Below are 27,113 nucleotides of genomic sequence, written 5' to 3' on the forward strand. Positions count from 1 at the left end.
ATTAGGACGGGTCTTTACACTGAGCGGCCTGCTGTACGCTAGGCGGCAAATACTGAAAACCGCTAAATTTAATTATCTTTTGTGCTCTATGATTAATTTTTCTGTATGAAAATGGTGCTTTTATGCGTGTATCCCCTGGGATACACCATTAATTGTGATTACCCCTACAATAATAATTAATATGATAAAAATGAGGAGAGAAAAGGTTAATTGATATTTCGATTGGTTTAGAATATCTAACCTTTTACACATAATACATTAAAATTAAACAAAAAATGATTGACTAAATTGTAACGAAAGTAATGTATATATGTATTCTCTTTGAAAACTTAGCTATAGATTTTACTTTTTAACGAAGAGATAATTATACATTACTTAATGTTGTTTTGTTAAGAAATTTTATTTAATATATATCATAAAAGAAAAATTATAATTAATATATGATCATCATTTGAAGTCGAAGGATCCACATGAATTCAAACTTCATTAAAAAAATATTAATTTATCATTTATGTTAAGAAACTCATAAGTTGTTATCATCATCAACTAATTGTATTAGTTAATTAATCATTATTAATTAATTTATTATGATATGATATGACTAGTTTAGTAAAAGTGATTAAACTCTAATCTTAAAATACATCTAAATATGAAAAATAATATAGATTTATAGATTATGTAGACAAATACTCTACTTTCAGTACTTTAGATTCTTAGAATAAATAGTACAAAGAACAATATAACTAATAAACTGTTGCCAAATTGTTAAATTAATCCAACAAAGTAAAGAAAATATTAATTTGATTGTGTACGTGAACTTGAAGACTTTATAGTATTTTGATTGATAAGTAGTCGGAATTCATTTTATATAAATTAATTGTAAGCTTCAAATTAATTATTTAGCAATAATTTTTGTATAAAAAATATTATTATCATACAAAATGTTGGTCAAGATGTGCAACGCACGAGCTTCGCTCTATATATATATATATATATATATATATATATATATATATATATATATATATATATATATATATATATATATATATATATATAAATTGAGTATGAGTGTAGTAAATATGGTGTAATAAATTTGTTTTATTATATAAGTTTTATTACTATTTTCTATTATATTATATCTATCTATAATATATTAATATTAATCTTCTATATTGTTCACAATATGGTGTAATAATAATATATGAATATTATGAATAATATTATGATAAGTTAATAGTTATAAGAATTCTACTTTAATGCATCATTTATTTAGAAGCTCAAGAGAGTATAACTATTAGAAGCTTTTCATTACTCACGTATAAATGTATAATCAATGGTAGCGTTTTACATAGTTTTTATAGATATGAGTCATATAATTCTCTTCGAATGATTCTTTTGATTTTAGATTAAACGGTTAAAAAATTTTACACTATAATAACCATTAAACGTACACTTTAGAATCCCAAATCTAAAGCAAACACTTTAACCATAATCGATTGCAAAAGATCCACAAACATGTTTGATTTTGTTAAAGACAACTACCAATTACTAATATATTAGTGAATTATGTAGGTAATTCATTATGTTTCATTTTATTTTCCTTTTCTATTCCATATCTATTACGCTTTTTGTTTATTTTGTAGGTATGATCAATTATTTAATAAATCGAGAGTTATGAAAGATCCACAAACATGTTTGATATTGTTGAAGATAACTACCATACACTTTTTGTTTATTTTGTAGGTATGATGAGCTCCTTAATAAGTTGAACGATTACGAAAGATCCACAAACATGTTTGATATCGTTGAAGACAACTACCATTTACTAACGTAAGTGAATTCTATTGTTAAACAAATTGTGTTTTCAAAATATAGTATCTCTAATTTACACATACATATATTCACCCTCTCGAACAGCATTAGCAGCTCCTTTCCTCTCTTCATCAGCTTCTTTCTCTCGATCTTTGTGACTTTCATACTCGTGATCATCTGTCCGCAATTCATGCTGACAAATTGGACACGAATTATGCTCATCCTGCATAAAAGAAAAGGCTCAGAACCCACATTTATTGCTAAATTTAGAAACCGTAGTCTGAATGAAATGTCCCGTTCATATTGATTATAAACGTTCCATATTAATTGATTTCGTTGCGAGATTTGACCTCTATATGAGACGTTTTTCAAAGACTGCATTCGATTTTAAAACAAACCATAACCTTTATTTTATCGATAAAGGTTTAAAATATTACGAAGATTATCAAATAATGATAATCTAAAATATAACGTTTTCACACAATTATTACATAATGGTTTACAATAATAATACACAACAATATATGTCTTCAAATGCAGTTTTTAAACAATATTATACAAACATGGACTCCAAATCTTGTCCTTAATTTAGTATGCAACAGCGGAAGCTCTTAATAATCACCTGAGAATAAACATGCTTTAAATGTCAATAAAAAAATTGTTGGTGAGTTATAGGTTTAAATCTATATATCAAATTGTAATAATAGATCACAAGATTTCATCTTTCAATAACATGCAATCTGCATAAAAATCATTCATATGTTTGAACACCTGGTAACTGACATTAACAAAGTGCATCTAGAATATCCCCATAAATAATATCGAAGTACTAAAGCAGTTCAAATTCTCTGACTGGGGCATGTCAAAGCCCATAGATCTATCTTTAGGATTCACGTCAATTGGTGGCAATTATAATAAACACCAATTCTTAGGTTACCAAGTTCAACAAGGGCGATTTCCGGTGTAACGATTCAACATAGAATGTATTTTCAATTACTTGTGTCTATTTTGTAAATCATTTTCAAATCTGCATGTATTCTCATCCCAAAAATATTAGATATTAAAAATGGGACTATAACTCACTTTCACAGATTTTTCCTTCGTCGAAAAAATAAGACTTGGTCACTGGTCGATTCACGAACCTATAATAAATATGTACATATATATCAAAGTATGATTGAAATATATTCACAACATTTTTATTACATTTTTATGATTTAAGTTTGTTAAGTTAGCAGTCCTCGTTAGTAACCTACAACTAGTTGTCCACAGTTAGATGTACAGAAATAAATCAATATATATTATCTTGAATCAATCCACGACCTAGTGTATACAAGTCTCAGGATAGATCACAACTCAAAGTATATATATTATTTTGGAATCAACCTCAACCCTGTATAGCTAACTCAAGCATTACTGCATATAGAGTGTCTAAGGTTGTTCCAAAATATATATATATATATATGGGTCGATATGATATGTCAAAACATTGTATACGTGTGTATGGTATCCCAAGATTACATAATATGTATAATACAATATAAATTAGTTAGGATATGTTTAGTCTAGATTTGTTACAAAATTTTCGTAGCTAAAACTAGCAAATTTATCCAATTTTGTTTTACCCGTCATTTCTTCGTTTCAAATCCGTTTTGAGTGATTCAAGTTGCTATGGTTTCCTAATGAACTGAAATTTATGAAACTAAACAGAAAAAGTATAAGTTTATAGTCGGAAATACAAGTTACAAGTCATTTTTTAAAGAGGTAGTCATTTCCTTCGAAAGAACGACATCTTGATGACCATTTTGAAAAACATAATTCCACTTTGAGTTTAACCATGATTTTTAGATATAGTTTCATGTTCATAAGAAAAATCATTTTCCCAGAAGAACAACTTTTAAATCAAATTTTATCATAGTTTTTAATTATCAAACCCAAAACAGCCCGCGGTTTTACTACAACGGCGTATGTCCGGTTTTACGGTGTTTTTCGTGTTTCCAGGTTTTAAATCAGTAAGTTAGCATATCATATAGATATATAACATGTGTTTAGTTGATTTTAAAAGTCAAGTTAGAAAGATTAACTTTGTTTGCGAACAAGTTTAGAATTCACTAAACTATGTTCTAATGATTACATGTTCAAATCTTCAAATAAGATAGTTATGTATATATGAATCGAATGATGTTATGAACATCATTATTACCTCAAGTTTAGTAGGTAAGCCTACTAGAAATGACAAAAATAATCTTGAGCTTGAATGGATCTTTGATGGCTTGGAAGTTCTTGAAGCAGAATCATGACACGAAAACAATTTCAAGTAAGATTATTACTCGAATTAAGATAGTTTATAGTTATAGAAATCGAATCAAAGTTTGGATATGAGTATTACCTTGAATAAGAAAGATAACCTACTGTAAATAACAAAGGTTTCTTGATCTTGGATGATTACTTGGATTGGATTAGAAAGCTTGGAAGTAATCTAGTAAACTTGAAAGTATTCTTGATTTTATGAAATTAGAACTTATATAATTTATGAAGAACACTTAGAACTTGAAGATAGAACTTGATAGAGATCAATTTGATGAAGAAAATTGAAGAATGAAAGTGTTTGTAGGTATTTTTGGTCGTTGGTATATGGATTAGATATAAAGGATGTCTAAGTTTGTTTTCATGTAAATAATTCATGAATGATTTATAATATTTTTTGTAATTTTGTGAGATATTTCATGCTAGTTGTCAAATGATGATTCCCACATATTTAATGACTCACCTGGGCTGCTAAAGAGCTGATCATTGAAGTGTATATACCAATAGTATATACATCTAGAAGCTGTGTATTGTACGAATACGAATACGGGTGCATACGAGTAGAATTGTTGATGAAAATGAATGAGGATGTAATTGTAAGCATTTTTGTTAAGTAGAAGTACTTTGATATATGTCTTGAAGTCTTTCAAAAGTGTATGAATACATCTTAAAATACTACATGTATATACATTTTAACTGAGTCGTTAAGTCAACGTTAGTCGTTACATGTAAGTGTTGTTTTGAAACCTTTAAGTTAACGATCTCATTTAATGTTGTTAACCCATTGTTTATTATATGATGTTAAATTATTACATTATCAAGATATTATGATGTATGAATATATCTTAATATGATATATATACATTAAAATGTCGTTACAACTATAATCGTTACATATATGTCTCGTTTCGAAATCCTTAAGTTAGTAGTCTTGTTTTTACATATGTAGTTCATTGTTAACACACTTAATGATATACTTAATTATCATTTTATCATGTTAAACATAGTGTATCTATATCTTAATATGATTCATATGTATTTAGTAAGACGTGGTTATAACGAATATCGTTATATATATCGTTTCGAGTTTCTTAATTCAATAATCTCATTTTTATGTATATCGCTCATTGTTAATACACTTAGTAAGATACTTACTTATCATAATCTCATGTTAACCATATATATATATATATATATATATATATATATATATATATATATATATATACATACATATATATATATATATGTCATGTAGTTTTTACAAGTTTTTAACGTTCGTGAATCGTCGGTCAACTTGGGTGGTCAATTGTCTACATGAAACTCATTTCAAATAATCAAGTCTTAACAAGTTTGATTGCTTAACATGTTGGAAACATTTAATCATGCAAATATAGTTTTCATTTAATATATAATCATGGAAAATTTCGGGTCACTACACTGAATGTCTCCAAAGGTGTTTGGAAGTGTGTTTTAAAAGTTATTATTATAATGCAACGTTGGATAAGCCATATTAGAGGATCAACAGTAATGATATTAGTTGTATAAAAACATTTGTAAAAACCATTTCACAATAAAAAAAACCATTTAAATATATCCAATACCCAAGACTTTTGTTATGGTTCAAAATGATACAACTAATTACCAGCCATGGTTTGAGACAAGGAGAATGAAACGTGTGCTTGCATGGCATCTCTTGCATACTATTATTTACCGCCAAATTCTCCTTACAAATGGCACATTCGGCATCTGCCCCTAGTTTAGCCAAAATCTCATCTGTAATAATGATAACTGGAAGCTTTGCAACAACTTCTTTACTTGCTGGTGGTGCTTTTGGGACCGAATCCCCCTCTGGGAACTGCATATTAATATTGATGTATAGTATTAGAAGTCATGGATATAATACAAACTCTTTTTTAAATAAAATATTACATCTTCTAGCTCATATCATGACTAGCTTGAAGATGGCAATTTCAACCCATTTACATACAAATGAATAGCCAAGGTTGAAGAAATCGCTTCTCGACCAGAACTCGGCAGAAACTTTTGAAGGAATTCTCGGCAACTCGGATAGTTCTCGGAGTAGAACTTAAATGTGGACAAACGTTGACTTTTAAATATATAATTAACAAATTTTAAAATATATGATATAAAATGTACGGAGTATATATTTAATGAAACATTAAATAAATTTAAATAGAGGGTTAAAAGTGTAAATTCAAAATGAGTAGAGGGTTAGTTTGGTAAAGACAAAAGGTTAAAAGTTAAATTCAAATTTTAAAATATATGGTATAAAATGTATATATTTAATGAAAACATTAAATAAATTAAAATAGAGGGTTAAAAGTGTAAATTTAAAAAGAGTAGAGGGTTAGTTTGGTAAAGACAAAGGGTTAAAAGTTAAATTCAAATAAAATCGCAGCTCTCGATTGACTGAGTTTTCCCCGATTTTTAACCGATTTTTACCAATTTTTTATGATTTTTCGTCCGTTGACCGAGTTGATTCGGACGTTACCGATTTTTTGGTCGAGTCTGGGCCCGAGAACTCGGTAGCCATTTTAAACTGAGAAGTCCCCGAGTTCTCGGTCGAGTTGGCCGATTTCGACAACACTGTGAAGCACTAAGCACATGTTATGTTTTATCTCTAACATATCAAATGAGTCTGCCCAAGCTGTATATTTGAAGCATAACAACAACTAAATCATTCCACACAGAAATAGACTACCATCAAAATAACATAAATTGTGTGATCATATTTGAGACTAATTACCCATAGAAAGTTTTTGAACCTAAAGTGCCCTTCAACTCATATCAAATTACCCGTTCTAAACCGAAACCCTATTCTGAGACATTACCCACTAACCCCATACCCTGCTTGAGTCACCCATCAACATCTACAAATCTACAATGATCTAAAAAGAAATGTATATTAGGTGGAGTAAATTACCATTGCTACAAGCCTGTCGATCATCTCTTGCGGTAGAGCGTTGGACTCGTCTGATATGTTTGGGATAAGCTCATGAATTCTATCCAACAGCTCTTATGGTAGATTATTGGACCCATCTGATGACGTGGCGTCTTGAGATGTTTGAGCTTGAGACATAGTAGCAGCAAGGGCTGACATCATATTCGATTGAACCAACCACTGAGGTGGTGGAGGCTCTTGGTCCATGGTTAGATGCCCTTCAAACAGATATCCTGCAATAAATTACGATAAGAGTAATTATACTGATAGTACTTGTGGTTTATATGAAATTACACCAACAGTCCTTAACTTTTGAAAATTACAACGATAGACCTTATGGTTTACATGAAATTACACCAATCGTAATTAGACAACTTACCTAAAAGAGTACGTTGATAAACCTTAATTTACTTACAATGCGCGTTAATCGTGCCTCTTAGTAACGCACATTTTGAATAAGTAAGGGACCATCAACATACACTTTTAAGTAAGTCAGGGATGATCTAATTTCTAATAGATAATGATGATTGGTGTAATGTCGTTAAAACATAGGGGTGACCACCGTGCACTACCAAATCAATCAAGGACAGTCGGTGTAATTTGCTTGAGATAAGGACGGTTGATGTAATTTCATGTCACCTCTAAAATGTAAAAGAAATAGTGTCTACTATACATATAGCAAGATCCTAGAGATGGAAATTTTTTTACGTTATGGTAACAAATGGGCAGATTGAGGTTGTGTTTTATTCTCTAACAGCTAAATACCCAAAAAGAAGGCTAGCTTTAGGGGAATGGGTCAAATGTTGACTGGGTTGAAAGATACCCAAAGCACATTCATAATGCATTGAAGAAATAGACTATTTATAAAAGACAGTTAAATTTTTTGACAAAAAGTGTCAGAATCAACAATTTTGACCCTTTACTAACCAACTGCTACCCACCCATTTTACCACTTCTGTATTTAGAATCATGAGCTACGTTATAGACCTTGATTTATCCTGTTTTGTGCCGATTCCTCTGGCTGGTTTTCTATTTCACTCAATTGTTCTAAGGCTCTAACTATGCAAGTCCTCAACTGTTGCTTTTCAGACGATTCAGATACAAGTTGTTTAGCCTCCAGAAATAGCCCTAGTCCAGCACTCCAGAATCCAGGTGAAGTGTATCTTGTTTTTAATATGGTTGCAACACGAGATATGACGGTGAAAAACTGCGGCGTTCATAATTCATTCAATAAGTAACACATCAAGATAACACTTAGTAACAAATTTTATGATGGTACAATAATCATTACTTTGCAGAGGCATAAGTTATAGATTTGTAAGAGACGTTTTACATTTTCGTTGATGCGGTACGATTCTTTTGGATACCGTAAATACAGAGTAACTGTTTTATGTATAATTAGATATAAAAGGGCACAAACAAAAGGATTAAGGTTGAGAGTGTTATTGATATTATAGTATATCAAGCTATCCAACAAACAATTAAACTATAAGTTAAATTCAAATTGATAGAGGTACATTATGTATTACTTAATTAATCATTAATCAAACTTATTACAACAAACTAATAAAATAAAATTATATTTATCAAAGTATGATGTAGATGCACGGAATTAAAAGATGATGAATAATAAAAACTACCGATTTACGAAGAGAAGGTGAAGCAGAAGGATAAAATTGATGAAGCAAAGCTATAACAACCCTCACTTTTCCCTTCTGAATTTACCAAACTGCCCTTAGGGTTTCAATGTCATATCATGTGTATTAGCATTAGGGTTGTTATCCGGGTATAATAGATAAAGTAATTAATATTTAAACCCTAATATTAATTAAAACCCTAAACCCAACCCTATACATTAAATACGAAACCCTAATAGCATTTAATATTGAATATTAAACCCTAACACTAATACTAAATAAATAATATAAACAATATGTCATAAAATAAATGTGACATTTATATGAATTAAAAATTTATAAGAACTAATATGAACTTAGTAAAAATTTATAAAAGTTAAGGTCTAATAAATAAATAAAATGTAATTAAATAAATGTAACCCTAATATTAATAATATTAATAAATTAATAATAATAATAATGATATAAATATATATATATATATATATATATATATATATATATATATATATATATATATATATATATATATATATATATAAATGCATTAAGCCGTATAAAAAAAAGAAATATATAAACATCATAATAAATCGGCTGTTTGATTAGGGGAATTGTAGCTTGATCCCTAAGATTTTCACAAGTTCTAGTTTGATTCTAATTTGTGTCTTGATCCAACACTTGATCACCTATATAAACCCTCAAGATTTTACAAAAGATCACCACAATAAACCTGCATTAGTCGATATAGTTCCAGCTTGTTTCCCTCCTCCTACTGTCGACCAATAAACCCCTCACCATCTGCTATTCTGTTGACTAAAAACCACCCACCAAAAGCCTGCTGTTGCATCAACATACAAGCTCATCAAAACCTGCTGCAAATCGCCACCCTTCCTGCTCCAATTTTCTGCTGTAATCGACTACCCAAGGTAGCCTATTTCTTGCTGTGCAGTCGACTTATAACTCCACCAAAACAGTCCTTAATCGACCCCTTTAATCTTCTGTTTTGCTGCTGCAATTCACGAACCAAACAGGCAAAGGATTTAACCCATTGTTGCTGCGAAGTTGCTGCTGTACCTACTGTATTTTGTCGAGCCATTCAGACCTAAAAAGACCTCAAGTAGGTCGTTGTTGTTGCTGCCACTGGTTACTGCTTTCTGCTTTGCATCATCATCATCAAATCTTAGTCTTTACCTTCTTAAGGTATACCTAGTAAACCCTAGTTCAATCCTACATTAAATCTCTTAATTTATAATTATAAGTATTATGTTTAAGTATTGTTAATGACTCTATGAATATGAATATGAATATGAATATGAATATGAATATGAATATGAATATGAATATGAATATGAATATGAATATGAATATGAATAAGATTAAAAGTAGATTAAGAATATGAAGTAATAATTTGATAAAGAATAAGGATTATGAATGGTATATAAAGATGATTATGAATAAGGGTTACAAGTTTATTAATAAGTTTAAAGAATTAAGATTATGTATATGAATAAGATTAAAGGTACTATGATGTTTAATAAAGATAATAAAGGTTATGAATAATAAATATAATTATTAAGAATAGGATGTAAGAATAATTATTATGATATGAACTAGTATGAGATTATGATTATGATTTTATGTAGGAGAAGGTTATGATTAATAAGATTGTAAAAATTAAAAAGTGTTTTGGTTGATAAGCTAGTTAATAATAAGATGAAGTTTATGATCATGAGTTAGATTATAAATTATGATTATGTATTGTATAAGTAAAGAGTTGGAAGATTTGGTTAAGTATGATTAAAAAGATTAGGGTTATAAGTTTGGATAATACATATGGATGATAAGGATTAGAGTTAATGAATATGATTAGCTATTATATTAATTAAAGGATATGATTTTATGTGGTGATGATTAAGGTTATTAGGTTAAGATTATGATAAAAGGTTATGATTACGGATTAGTAAAGTAATTATGATCATGGTGTACGTGCATGCATGCATGTATACGTACGTATGTGCATGTATACATTGTATGTATATGTGTGTGTATATGTAAATATATACATACGTGTATATGTATGTGTATATATGTATGTATATGTACGTGTTTTGGTTGATAAGCTAGTTAATAATAAGATGAAGTTTATGATCATGAGTTAGATTATAAATTATGATTATGTATTGTATAAGTAAAGAGTTGGAAGATTTGGTTAAGTATGATTAAAAAGATTAGGGTTATAAGTTTGGATAATACATATGGATGATAAGGATTAGAGTTAATGAATATGATTAGCTATTATATTAATTAAAGGATATGATTTTATGTGGTGATGATTAAGGTTATTAGGTTAAGCTTATGATAAAAGGTTATGATTATGGATTAGTAAAGTAATTATGATCATGGTGTACGTGCATGCATGCATGTATACGTACGTAGGTGCATGTATACACTGTATGTATATGTGTGTGTATATGTAAATATATACATACGTGTATATGTATGTGTATATATGTACGTGTGTATGTATGTATGAATGTACATTATGTAAGTTATATTAAGTTAGTGAACATAATAATAAAGAGTAATAAGTATATATATATATATATATATATATATATATATATATATATATATATATATATCATCATACACTTATGTATATGTAACACCTACACCTCATATATATATATATATATATATATATATATATATATATATATATATATATATATATATATATATATATATATATATATATATATATATATATATCTGTATGTATCACATAAGTATAATTATATAATGATAAGTGTACATAGTTGTAGTGACCCGAACTTTTCCATGTTTATATATATAATAAATGAAATTGTTATTTACATGATTAAGTGTTTCTAACATGTTAAGCAATCAAACTTGTTAAGACTTGATTAATTGAAATAGGTTTCATATAGACAATTGACCACCCAAGTTGACCGGTGATTCACGAACGTTAAAACTTGTAAAAACTATATGATGACATATATATGGATATATATATATAGTTAACATGATATTATGATAAGTAAACATATCATTAAGTATATTAACAATGAACTACATATGTAAAAGCAAGACTACTAACTTAATGATTTTGAAATGAGACATATATGTAACGATTATCGTTGTAACGACATTTAATGTATATATATCATATTAAGAGATATTCATACATCATAATATCATGATAATATAATAATTTAAAATCTCATTTGATATTATAAACATTGGGTTAACAACATTTAACAAGATCGTTAACCTAAAGGTTTCAAAACAACACTTACATGTAACGACTAACGATGACTTAACGACTCAGTTAAAATGTATATACATGTAGTATTTTAATATGTATTCATACACTTTTGAAATACTTCAAGACACTTATCAAAATACTTCTACTTAACAAAAATGCTTACAATTACATCCTCGTTCAGTTTCATCAACAATTCTACTCGTATGCACCTGTATTCGTACTCGTACAATACACAGCTTTTAGATGTATGTACTATTGGGAACCATCATTTGGCAACTAGCATGAAATATCTCATAAAATTATAAAAAATGAGTAATCATTCATGACTTATTTACATGAAAACAAAATTACATATCCTTTATATCTAATCCATACACCAATGACCAAAAACACCTATAAACACTTTCATTCTTCAATTTTCTTCATCTAATTGATCTCTCTCAGGTTCTATCTTCAAGTTCTAAGTGTTCTTCATAAATTCTACAAGTTCTAGTTTCATAAAATCAAGAATACTTCTAAGTTTGCTAGCTTACTTTCAATCTTGTAGAGTGATCATCCAACCTCAAGAAATCTTTCTTATTTACAGTAAGATATCTTTATAATATAAGTTAATACTCATATTCAAACTTTGATTCAATTTCTATAAGTATTACAATCTTATTTCGAGTGGAAATCTTACTTGAACTTGTTTTCGTGTCATGATTCTACTTCAAGAACTTTCAAGCCATCCAAGATCCTTTGAAGCTAGATCCATTTGTCTCTTTTCCAGTAGGTTTATCCACAAAACTTGAGGTAGTAATGATGTTCATAACATCATTCGATTCATACATATAAAGCTATCTTATTCGAAGGTTTAAACTTGAAATCACTAGAACATAGTTTAGTTAATTCTAAACTTGTTCGCAAACAAAAATTAATCCTTCTAACTTGACTTTTAAAATCAACTAAACACATGTTCTATATCTATATGATATGCTAACTTAATGATTTAAAACCTGGAAACACGAAAAACACCGTAAAACTGGACATACGTCGTCGTAGTAACACCGCGGGCTGTTTTGGGTTTGATAATTAAAAACTATGATAAACTTTGATTTAAAAGTTGTTTTCTGGGAAAATGATTTTTCTTATGAACATGAAACTATATCCAAAAATCATGGTTAAACTCAAAGTGGAAGTATGTTTTTCAAAATGGTCATCAAGACGTCGTTCTTTCGACTGAAATGACTACCTCTTACAAAAACGACTTGTAACTTATATTTCTGACTATAAACCTATACTTTTTCTGTTTAGATTCATAAAATAGAGTTCAATATGAAACCATAGCAATTTGATTCACTCAAAACGGATTTAAAATGAAGAAGTTATGGGTAAAACAAGATTGGATATTTTTTGATTTTTGTAGCTACGGGAAATATTAACAATTCTATATAAATCATATCCAAGCTAACTTATATTATATTATACATGTATTCTAATATATTATGTAATCTTGGGATACCATAGACACGTATGCAAATGTTTTGACATATCATATCAACCCATGTATATATATTATTTGGAACAACCATAGACACTCTATATACAGTAATGTTGGAGTTATCTATACAGGGTTGAGGTTGATTCCAAAAATATATATACTTTGAGTTATGATCTAGCCTGAGACGTGTATACACTGGGTCGTGGATTGATTCAAGATAATATATATATCGATTTATTTCTGTACATCTAACTGTGGACAACTAGTTGTAGGTTACTAACGAGGACAGCTGACTTAATAAACTTAAAACATCAAAATGTATTAAAAGTGTTGTAAATATATTTTGAACATACTTTGATATATATGTACATATTTGTTATAGGTTCGTGAATCGACCAGTGGCCAAGTCTTACTTCCCGACGAAGTAAAAATCTGTGAAAGTGAGTTATAGTCCCACTTTTAAAATCTAATATTTTTGGGATGAGAATACATGCAGGTTTTATAAATGATTTACAAAATAGACACAAGTACGTGAAACTAGATTCTATGGTTGAATTATCGAAATGGAATATGCCCCTTTTTATTAAGTCTGGTAATCTAAGAATTAGGGAACAGACACCCTAATTGACGCGAATCCTAAAGATAGATCTATTGGGCCTAACAAACCTCATCCAAAGTACCAGATGCTTTAGTACTTCGAAATTTATATCATATCCGAAGGGTGTCCCGGAATGATGGGGATATTCTTACATATGCATCTTGTTAATGTCGGTTACCAGGTGTTCACCATATGATTGATTTTTATCTCTATGTATGGGATGTGTATTGAAATATGAAATCTTGTGGTCTATTGTTACGATTTGATATATATAGGTTAAACCTATAACTCACCAACATTTTTGTTGACGTTTAAAGCATGTTTATTCTCAGGTGAATATTAAGAGCTTCCGCTGTTGCATACTAAAATAAGGACAAGATTTGAAGTCCATGTTTGTATGATATTGTGTAAAAACTGCATTCAAGAAACATATGTCGATGTAATATATTTCTATTGTAAACCATTATGTAATGGTCGTGTGTAATCAGTATATTTTAGATTATCATTATTTGATAATCTACGTAATGTTTTTTTTTAAACCTTTATTGATAAAATAAAGGTTATGATTGTTTTAAAAATGAATGCAGTCTTTGAAAAACGTCTCATATAGAGGTCAAAACCTCGCAACGAAATCAATTAATATGGAACGTTTATAATCAATATGAACGGGACATTTCAGTTGGTATCCGAGCGTTGGTCTTAGAGAACCAAAATTTTTCATTAGTGTGTCTTATTGAGTTTGTTAGGATGCATTAGTGAGTCTGGACTTCGACCGTGTTTACTTGAAAAATGATTGCTTAACAAATTTTGTTGGAAACTATATATTTTTAACATGTGAATATTATGTGATATATTAATCTCTTAACGTGTTTGATATTATGTGATAGATGTCTACCTCTAGAACAAGTCCCATTGACTCACCTAATAATGTTGAAGAGTCAAATGTAAATTGGAATGATTCGTGGACTGATTCACAAGTTTCCGAAGAGGAACCGGAAGAAGAATCGGAACCGGAAGAAGAAATAGAACCAGTGGGGGAAATAATAAAACGGTTAAGTAGAAGAAAATCCTCAACCAACCGACCAAAGTTAATTATGGTCAATGGTGTTTCCGCCAAGGAAGTAAAGTATTGGGAGGATTACCAATTCTCCGATGAATCGGATCCGACAAGGATTCCGATGATGTTATAGAAATTACCCCAACACAATTTAATAAGGCAAAAGAGAATAATAAGGGAAAGGGCATAAAAATAGAGAAATTTGATTCCAAACCCGATGAACTTTATATGTATCGTCAACACCCGTATTTCTTAAGTTATGACAAAAACCCGGGAACCTCTAAACCACCAGGTTTTTCTAAACCAATGTGGAAAACGACGGCTCGTATTAGGGGAACATCATATATCCCTAGAAACTTGGCAAAATGAACCAAAATCGAAGAAGAAGAAACGAGCGAGTCGGAATAAGATAGTTGTATTTGTGTGGTGTAATATATGTAATATAGTGTGCTTATGCTTTATGATATATGTAAAAATTGCTTGTATTAATAAGTATTTTTTTATGAATCTAACTCTTGTCTATTTTACAGTATATAAACACAAAATGGATAGACAACGCAATATTTTAAGAGACCTACCCGGAGACATGATTCATGAAATCTTGTCTAGAGTCGGTCAGAATTCCTCGGCACAACTATTTAAGGCGAGATCAGTTTGTAAGACATTCGAAGAACGTTCCAAGAATGCCTTGGTTTATAAAAGGCTTTCGTTCGAAAGATGGGGGATATCACATTGGGAAATCCATAAGTTACGATGTGTTTACTTTGACGCATATATTGCGGGGAACCCAAATGCTATTTTACGCAATGGGTTAAGAAATTATTTTGACTCAATATATCCGAATATAGGACTTCGTGATTTAGAAAAAGCGGCTAACATGCAACATAAAGAAGCATGTTATGCTTACGGGTTAGTAATGTTCGCTTCTCACCAAAGTGAGAACAAGAACATCGGGCTACAACTATTAAACAAAACGTTCCCACAAGTGACGGAGCCGGTAATTGGGATAAGAAATGAGGTTTTTAGGTTATTACGAGACTGTTGGTCATTACGAAACCCTCGTCATTTTGACGACCTTACAACATGCTGCCTAGCTAATGGTCATAACGGTTATTTTCCACAAGACCAAGGATGGGAAGTCGTCTTAGTAAAACCAGAATGCATGACTTGTTTCTGGACTTATGAATTACGTGTCTTTATTTCCTTTGCTGAATAACTTGCGTATTACCTAGATTTATCTTCAAAACTGTCCTGTATCATAGTGTACTATATTTCATGTTATATGTAATATAGCGAAGTTGTAAGTTTGAAGAATATTTGTATGTGATATATTATTATAATCAGTTTTTCATATGGAATTGTAGTAGTTGAATTGTATATTAGCTACTAAGTATGAACTTAACGGGTAGGTAGTACCCAAATTTAAACTTATAAAACGCTAATATAAAGAAAAAGCTTTTATAAATGAGTTCATATTATGCTACGAGATACTATTGACTACTCTTAATATTCTGTATGATTAAATTGTTTCATTTGACTATTTTGAAGGAAATGGCACCGACTACTCGACACACCTTGAATATGAGCGAAGAGGAATTTCGTGCCTTTCTTGCTTCAAACATAGCCGCAGTACAGGCCGCGCTACATACCAACAATAACTCTGAATCTAGCAATACAGCTAACGGCACAAGAAATCGTGTAGGATGCTCCTACAAGGAATTCACTACCTGCAAACCTTCAGAATTTTATGGGACCGAAGGACCAATCGGATTGAAACGGTGGACCGAGAAAGTTGAATCGGTGTTTGCCATAAGTAAGTGTGCTGAAGGAGACAAAGTGAAGTACACTACACATACCTTCACAGGTAGTGCGTTAACATGGTGGAATACCTATCTAGAGCAAGTGGGACAAGATGCTGCTTAAGCGCTACCATGGTCAGCATTCAAGCACTTGATGAACGAGAAGTACCGTCCCAGAACCGAGGTCAATAAGCTCAAGTCAGAACTTAGAGGGTTACGAACACAGGAATTCGATATTACTTCGTACGAAAGACGATTCACAGAATTGTGTCTATTATGTCCGAGAGCGTTCGAAGATGAGGAAGAAAAGATCGACGCGTTTGTGAAAGGGTTACCGGAGAGAATCCAAGAAGATATAAGTTCACACGAGCCTGCCTCCATACAAAAGGCATGTAGAATGGCTCACAAACTAGTAAACCAGATTGAGGGAAGAATTAAAGAACAGGCGGCCGAAGAGGCCAACGTAAAGTTAGTCAAAAGAAAGTGGGAGGAAAACGGTGATAAGAGTCACCAAAACAACAACAACTATCCCAACAATCGCAACATCAATCGCAACTACAACAAACAGCACAACAACAACAACAACAACAACAACAACAACAACAACAACAACAACAACAACAACAACAACAACAACAACAACAACAACAACAACAACAACAACAACAACAACAACAACAACAACAACAACAACAACAACAACAACAACTACTACTACAACAATCATCCCAACAACAATAACAACCGCAACAACAACAACAATCAGAAGAAGCTATGCCAAAGGTGTGAAAAGTATCACTCGGGGTTCTGCACCAAATTTTACAACAAGTGCAAAAGAAATGGTCATAGCGCGGTGAAGTGTGAGGTCTACGGACCAGGGGTTAACAGAACGAAAGGAACAAATGGTGTCGGAACGAGTAATGGCGGAGCAAGTAGTGTCGGAGCAAGTTATGCCAATGTAGTTTGTTATAAATGTGGAAAACCGGGCCACATTATTAGAAATTCCCCAAACCATGAGAACACGAATGGACAAGGCCGCGTAAGAGTTTTCAATATTAATGCGGCAGAGGCACAGGAAGACCCGGAGCTTGTTACAGGTACGTTTCTTATTTACGATAAATCTGCTTATGTTTTATTTGATTCGGGTGCGGATAGAAGCTATATGAGTAGAGAATTTTGTGCTAAATTAAGTTGCCCATTGACGCCTTTGGATAGTAAATTTTTACTCGAATTAGCAAATGGTAAATTAATTTCAGCAGATAATATATGTCGGAATCGAGAAATTAAACTGGTTAGCGAAACATTTAAGATTGACTTGATACTAGTACAGTTAGGGAGTTTTGATGTGATAATCGGTATGGACTGGTTGAAAGAAGTGAAAGCAGAGATCGTTTGTTACAAAAATGCAATTCGCATTATACAAGAAAAAGGAAAACCCTTAATGGTGTACCGAGAAAAGAGCAACGCAAAGTTAAATCTTATTAGTAACCTGAAGGCATAAAAACTAATAAGAAAAGGTTGCTATGCTGTGATAGCACAAGTCGAGAAAGTCAATTCTGAAGAAAAGAACATCAATGATATTTCTGTCGCAAAAGAATTTCTCGACGTATTTCCGAAAGAATTACCGGGACTACCTCCACACCGATCCGTTGAATTTCAAATAGACCTTGTACCGGGAGCTACACCAATAACTCGTGCTCCATACAGACTCGCACCTAGCGAAATGAAGGAACTTCAGAGCCAATTACAAGAACTTTTAGAGCGTGGTTTCATTCGACCAAGCACATCACCGTGGGGAGCTCCTGTTTTGTTTGTCAAGAAGAAAGATGGTACATTCAGGTTGTGTATCGACTACCGAGAGTTGAACAAACTTACCATCAAGAACCGCTACCCACTACCGAGAATCGACAACTTATTTGATCAACTACAAGGCTCGTCTGTTTATTCAAAGATTGACTTACGTTCCGGGTATCATCAAATGCGGGTGAAAGAAGATGATATTCCAAAGACTGCTTTCAGAACACGTTACGGTCATTACGAGTTTATGGTCATGCCGTTTGGTTTAACTAATGCACCAGCTATGTTCATGGACCTTATGAATCGAGTGTGTGGACCATACCTTGACAAGTTTGTCATTATTTTCATTGATGACATACTTATTTACTCAAAGAATGACCAAGAACACGGTGAACATTTGAGAAAGGTGTTAGAAGTATTGAGGAAGGAAGAATTGTACGCTAAGTTTTCAAAGTGTGCATTTTGGTTGGAAGAAGTTCAATTCCTCGGTCACATAATGAACAAAGAAGGTATTAAGGTGGATCCGGCAAAGATAGAAACTGTTGAAAAGTGGGAAACCCCGAAAACTCCGAAATACATACGCCAGTTTTTAGGACTAGCTGGTTACTACAGAAGGTTCATCTAAGACTTTTCCAGAATAGCAAAACCCTTGACTGCATTAACGCATAAAGGGAAGAAATTTGAATGGAAGGATGAACAAGAGAAAGCGTTTTATTTATTGAAGAAAAAGTTAACTACGGCACCTATATTGTCATTACCTAAAGGGAATGATGATTTTGTGATATATTGTGATGCCTCAAAGCAAGGTCTCAGTTGTGTATTAATGCAACGAACGAAAGTAATTGCTTATGCGTCTAGACAATTGAAGATTCACGAACAAAATTATACGACTCATGATTTGGAATTAGGCGCGGTTGTTTTTGCATTAAAGACTTGGAGGCACTACTTATATGGGGTCAAAAGTATTATATATACCTACCACAAAAGTCTTCAACACATATTTAATCAGAAACAACTGAATATGAGGCAGTGTAGGTGGATTGAATTGTTGAATGATTACAACTTTGAGATTCGTTACCACCCGGGGAAGGCAAATGTGGTAGCCGACGCCTTGAGCAGGAAGGACAGAGAACCCATTCGAGTAAAATCTATGAATATAATGATTCACAATAACCTTACTACTCAAATAAAGGAGGCGCAACAAGGAGTTTTAAAAGAGGAAAATTTAAAAGATGAAATATCCAAAGGATCGGAGAAGCATCTTAATATTCGGGAAGACGGAACCCGGTATAGGGCTGAAAGGATTTGGGTACCAAAATTTGGAGATATGAGAGAAATGGTACTTAGAGAAGCTCATAAAACCAGATACTCAATACATCCTGGAACGGAGAAAATGTACAAGGATCTCAAGAAATATTTTTGGTGGCCGGGTATGAAAGCCGATGTTGCTAAATACGTAGGAGAATGTTTGACGTGTTCTAAGGTCAAAGCTGAGCATCAGAAAACATCAGGTCTACTTCAACAACCCGAAATCCCGGAATGGAAATGGGAAAACATTACCATGGATTTCATCACTAAATTGCCAAGGACTGCAAGTGGTTTTGATACTATTTGGGTAATAGTTGATCGTCTCACCAAATCAGCACACTTCCTGCCAATAAGAAAAGATGACAAGATGGAGAAGTTAGCACGACTGTATTTGAAGGAAGTCGTCTCCAGACATGGAATACCAATCTCTATTATCTCTGATAGGGATGGCAGATTTATTTCAAGATTCTGGCGGACATTATAGCAAGCATTAGGAACTCGTCTAGACATGAGTACTGCCTATCATCCACAAACTGATGGGCAGAGCAAAAGGATGATACAAACGCTTGAAGACATGCTACGAGCATGTGTTATTGATTTCGGAAACAGTTGGGATCGACATCTACCGTTAGTAGAATTTTCCTACAACAACAGCTACCATTCAAGCATTGAGATGGCGCCGTTTGAAGCACTTTATGGTAGAAAGTGCAGGTCTCCAATTTGTTGGAGTGAAGTGGGGGATAGACAGATTACGGGTCCGGAGATAATACAAGAAACTACCGAGAAGATCATCCAAATTCAACAACGGTTGAAAACCGCCCAAAGTCGACAAAAGAGCTACGCTGACATTAAAAGAAAAGATATAGAATTTGAAATTGGAGAGATGGTCATGCTTAAAGTTGCACCTTGGAAAGGCGTTGTTCGATTTGGTAAACGAGAGAAATTAAATCCAAGGTATATTGGACCATTCAAGATTACTGATCGTGTCGGACCAGTAGCTTACCGACTTGAGTTACCTCAACAACTCGCGGCTGTACATAACACTTTCCACGTCTCGAATTTGAAGAAATGTTTTGCTAAAGAAGATCTCACTATTTCGTTAGATGAAATCCAAATCAACGAAAAACTTCAATTCATCGAAGAACCCGTCGAAATAATGGATCGCGAGGTTAAAAGACTTAAGCAAAACAAGATACCAATTGTTAAGGTTCAATGGAATGCTCGTAGAGGACCCGAGTTCACATGGGAATGAGAAGATCAGATGAAGAAGAAATACCCGCATTTATTTCCAGAAGATACGTCAACACCTCCAACTGCTTAAAATTTCGGGACGAAATTTATTTAACGGGTAGGTACTGTAGTGACCCGAACTTTTCCATATTTATATATATAATAAATGAAATTGTTATTTACATGATTAAGTGTTTCCAACATGTTAAGCAATCAAACTTGTTAAGACTTGATTAATTGAAATAGGTTTCATATAGATAATTGACCACCCAAGTTGACCGGTGATTCACGAACGTTAAAACTTGTAAAAACTATATGATGACATATATATGGATATATATATATATATATAGTTAACATGATATTATGATAAGTAAACATATCATTAAGTATATTAACAATGAACTACATATGTAAAAGCAAGACTACTAACTTAATGATTTTGAAACGAGACATATATGTAACGATTATCGTTGTAACGACATTTAATGTATATATATCATATTAAGAGATATTCATACATCATAATATCATGATAATATAATAATTTAAAATCTCATTTGATATTATAAACATTGGGTTAACAACATTTAACAAGATCGTTAACCTAAAGGTTTCAAAACAACACTTACATGTAACGACTAACGATGACTTAACGACTCAGTTAAAATGTATACACATGTAGTATTTTAATATGTATTCATACACTTTTGAAAGACTTCAAGACACTTATCAAAATACTTCTACTTAACAAAAATTCTTACAATTACATCCTCGTTCAGTTTCATCAACAATTCTACTCGTATGCACCCGTAATCGTACTCGTACAATACACAGCTTTTAGGTGTATGTACTATTTGTATATACACTCCAATGATCAGCTCTTAGCAGTCCATGTGAGTCACCTAACATATGTGGGAACCATAATTTGGCAACTAGCATGAAATATCTCATAAAATTACAAAAATATGAGTAATCATTCATGACTTATTTACATGAAAACAAAATTACATATCCTTTATATCTAATCCATACACCAACGACAAAAAACACCTACAAACACTTTAATTCTTAAATTTTCTTCATCTAATTGATCTCTCTCAAGTTCTATCTTCAAGTTCTAAGTGTTCTTCATAAATTCTACAAGTTCTAGTTTCATAAAATCAAGAATACTTCCAAGTTTGCTAGCTTACTTTCAATCTTGTAGAGTGATCATCCAACCTCAAGAAATCTTTATTATTTACAGTAAGATATATTTCTAATATAAGGTAATAATCATATTCAAACTTTGATTCAATTTCTATAACTATAACAATCTTATTTCGAGTGGAAATCTTACTTGAACTTGTTTTCGTGTCATGATTCTACTTCAAGAACTTTCAAGCCATCCAAGATCCTTTGAAGCTAGATCCATTTGTCTCTTTTCCAGTAGGTTTATCCACAAAACTTGAGGTAGTAATGATGTTCATAACATCATTCGATTCATACATATAAAGCTATCTTATTCGAAGGTTTAAACTTGAAATCACTAGAACATAGTTTAGTTAATTCTAAACTTGTTCGCAAACAAAAGTTAATCCTTCTAACTTGACTTTTAAAATAAACTAAACACATGTTCTATATCTATATGATATGCTAACTTAATGATTTAAAACCTGGAAACACGAAAAACACCGTAAAACTGGACATACGCCGTCGTAGTAACACCGCGGGCTGTTTTGGGTTTCATAATTAAAAACTATGATAAACTTTGATTTAAAAGTTGTTCTTCTGAAAAAATGATTTTTCTTATGAACATGAAACTATATCCAAAAATCATGGTTAAACTCAAAGTGAAAGTATGTTTTTCAAAATGGTCATCAAGACGTCGTTCTTTCGACTGAAATGACTACCTCTTACAAAAATGATTTGTAACTTATATTTCCAACTATAAACCTATACTTTTTCTGTTTAGATTCATAAAATAGAGTTCAATATGAAACCATAGCAATTTGATTCACTCAAAACGGATTTAAAATGAAGAAGTTTTGGGTAAAACAAGATTGGATATTTTTTGATTTTTGTAGCTACGAGAAATATTAACAATTCTATACAAATCATATCCTAGCTAACTTATATTGTATTATACATGTATTCTAATATATTATGTAATCTTGGGATACCATAGACACGTATGCAAATGTTTTGACATATCATATCGACCCATGTATATATATTATTTGGAACAACCATAGACACTCTATATACAGTAATGTTGGAGTTAGCTATACAGGGTTGAGGTTGATTCCAAAAATATATATACTTTGAGTTGTGATCTAGCCTGAGATGTGTATACACTGGGTCGTGGATTGATTCAAGATAATATATATCGATTTATTTCTGTACATCTAACTGTGGACAACTAGTTGTAGGTTACTAACGAGGACAGCTGACTTAATAAACTTAAAACATCAAAATGTATTAAAGTGTTGTAAACATATTTTGAATATACTTTGATATATATGTACATATTTGTTATAGGTTCGTGAATCGACCAGTGGCCAAGTCTTACTTCCCGACGAAGTAAAAATCTGTGAAAGTGAGTTATAGTCCCACTTTTAAAATCTAATATTTTTGGGATGAAAATACATGCAGGTTTTATAAATGATTTACAAAATAGACACAAGTACGTGAAACTACATTCTATGGTTGAATTATCGAAATCGAATATGCCCCTTTTTATTAAGTCTGGTAATCTAAGAATTAGGGAACAGACACCCTAATTGACGCGAATCCTAAAGATAGATCTATTGGGCCTAACAAACCCCATCCAAAGTACCGGATGCTTTAGTACTTCAAAATTTATATCATATCCGAAGGGTGTCCCGGAATGATGGGGATATTCTTATATATGCATCTTGTTAATGTCGGTTACCAGGTGTTCACCATGTGAATGATTTTTATCTCTATGTATGGGATGTGTATTGAAATATGAAATCTTGTGGTCTATTGTTACGATTTGATATATATAGGTTAAACCTATAACTCACCAACATTTTTTTGACGTTTAAAGCATGTTTATTCTCAGGTGAATATTAAGAGCTTCCGCTGTTGCATACTAAAATAAGGACAAGATTTGAAGTCCATGTTTGTATGATATTGTGTAAAAACTGCATTCAAGAAACATATGTCGATGTAATATATTTCTATTGTAAACCATTATGTAATGGTCGTGTGTAATCAGTATATTTTAGATTATCATTATTTGATAATCTACGTAATGTTTTTTTTTAAAACCTTTATTGATAAAATAAAGGTTATGATTGTTTTAAAAATGAATGCAGTCTTTAAAAAACGTCTCATATAGAGGTCAAAACCTCGCAACGAAATCAATTAATATGGAACGTTTATAATCAATATGAACGGGACATTTCAATAGTGGTTGATTAATTAAATAATAATACTATTATTAGTATAACCTATACACTTATCTATATAGTAACACTTAAGTACACTAAGTATATTATCACTTATATAAATATAACTTTTCTCGAGAACGGTCATTGTTAATATAGTTTGCTATATTAATAAACAAACTTTATGTCTATTAGACATTAACTAATCGAACATAATATCTCTAGGTTGAGATCTCCGTGTTCAACACTCCGATCATATAACTTGCGTGAAATATCTATCTGCTATTAAGGTGAACTTTATAGCCCATCTTTTTACTATTTCTTAACTGTTTTATAACTTTGGGGTGAGACACATGCTTGCTTTTAAACTGTTTTACACTTAGACACAAGTACACGAAAGCTTTATTTTGATTAGTTCAAATTGTGCTAACATGCTTTGATTCATGCTAAATCCCTGCCATGATATCGTTAGTTGCTGGAATTTTGGCAAGCTTAGTTATTGTGAATAGCGCTATTGAGAGTGACGTCTCTATCCGGATGACCGTTGGTCAATGGATACATAATAATGATTCAACGACATGAACGTGATGTGTTTAGGGTAACTTATGGTTAGTTTCGATATCATATACCCCAGCACTACTACCGAACTGATTAATCTTTATAATTAAATCTTGTGGTCTAAAAACTTGGTTATTATTGATAAACTTATGTTGTTCACCCAACCATTTTTGGTTAACACTTTAAACATGTTTCGTCTCAGGTGAAGATTGCTAAAGATTATTTGCTATTTGGACTTTGCTGCTTTTGGAGTCCGCATATCATCATTCATATTATCGCATTAGAACATTTTAGATTACATTTAAATTTTAAGGAGTCATTTGTAATGACTTAATACTTTCCGCTGCTTATAAAATACATTGGTTTTTAATTAAAACGTCTCATATAGAGTCATTCTCGTTTATACATACCTGTGTTGTGATATTGTGAAGTCATATTTCCCCGGCCCTATTTGGGGGTATGACAGACTGGTATCAGAGCCAGGTTGTTATAGAGAACTAAGATTGCATTTTATGTGTGCCTTATGTGTTAGTTAGGTGCCTTAGCAATCTATAGGACTATAACCTTTCATGTTTTAGTTCTAGTGCATTTTTCCCTTACATTTTATTCGTGCTTTTGCGTCATCCTTAGAACCTACCTAATCATCTCTCTTTCTTTTCATTTTGGATGTCTCACCTTAACCCGATCGTCATTTCTGACTCTGAGGGATCCTACTCCGAAAGATCTGTCCGCACACCGGCTTATGGACCCGTTTTTCCGCCATTATCACCAACTCACCCAAATTATATCCCTGCTAGTCCACCACACTCCCCTCATTTGGAAGAATCCCACACTAATGCTAACTATGATGGGGATGACGAGGAGGAAGAGTTTGTGGAAGAGATGATTGAAGAAGTGGGAGAGGAGCCTTCTAAGGAAGAACCCGAGGAAGAATCCAAGTTCGAGCCCTCTGTTGCCTTACCTTCTTCTTTAAAAAGAAATGAACCCAAAACATCAAAAACCGAGAGTTCAAGTTCATCCAAGGAACCCCGTCTTACCACTGTACCCGTGCTTTGCATGAACTCTGTTGAACATGCTAAGTTAAGAGTGATTTACAAGAAGTGAAGACAGAATTTGGTAAGATAAAGGAACTTCATGATGGGCAATTTAGTACGCTTGAAGATCAACAAGAGGAATTGTCAAAATACTTGTATGATGTGTATAACATCTTTAGAAAGACTGCTAGGAGACATGATAGAGATATTGAGCTTCAAGATCAAAGGATTGTGGAACTAGAGAAGGAGGTGCAGTTTCTCAAGGATCTTCTGTGGGAACATTTTCAAGACCCAACCCGCATCACCTAAGAATTAGATCTTAGGATTTTTTTTCTATTTCCTTATTAGTTTTCGTTCATTATAAAGGCTTTGCCTAAACCTACTATCTTAGTTTCATTTCGTGTTTATTCTAGTTTCGTTTCGTGTGTAATAAAAGATGTTAGTTATCTTTGTGATGTTTAATGAAATTCAAGTGTTTTTAAAACATCTCGTTATTTCTCCTATCTATTTTCCTAATATATGTTGTGTGAAATTTATGCATCATTAAACAAACTTATAACTTCATAACTCTTCGACTAATACTGTTGTATGTGTTGAATATCAATGGCTCAACCAACTCGTGGCGCTAACGCTCTTCTAAATGTCACTTTGACTCCCGCACAATTTCAACAACTGTTGGCTGCCGCGCAAGGCAATGGCAACAACGGTGCACCGTGAAACCTTTAAACTATTTGTTCTCATTAAAGTTTTATAAGCTACCCGCCCCCTACATACAAGAGTACTGAAAGACCTGGGCTCAGTAATATAGAAATGGTGAATGCTGATCTCATGAGCTACACTAACC

General features: G+C 31.9%; 1 pseudogene; it reads right to left on the reverse strand.

Annotated features, from left to right (window-relative positions):
• Positions 1 to 1,888: 1,888 nt before the first annotated feature.
• Positions 1,889 to 25,998, reverse strand: LOC139887776 (E3 ubiquitin-protein ligase AIP2-like; annotated as a pseudogene).
• Between the last annotated feature and the right edge of the window lie 1,115 nt (positions 25,999 to 27,113).

Source organism: Rutidosis leptorrhynchoides, chromosome 2, assembly GCF_046630445.1.
Source record: "Rutidosis leptorrhynchoides isolate AG116_Rl617_1_P2 chromosome 2, CSIRO_AGI_Rlap_v1, whole genome shotgun sequence".
In the NCBI taxonomy this organism is placed as follows: Eukaryota; Viridiplantae; Streptophyta; class Magnoliopsida; order Asterales; family Asteraceae; genus Rutidosis; species Rutidosis leptorrhynchoides.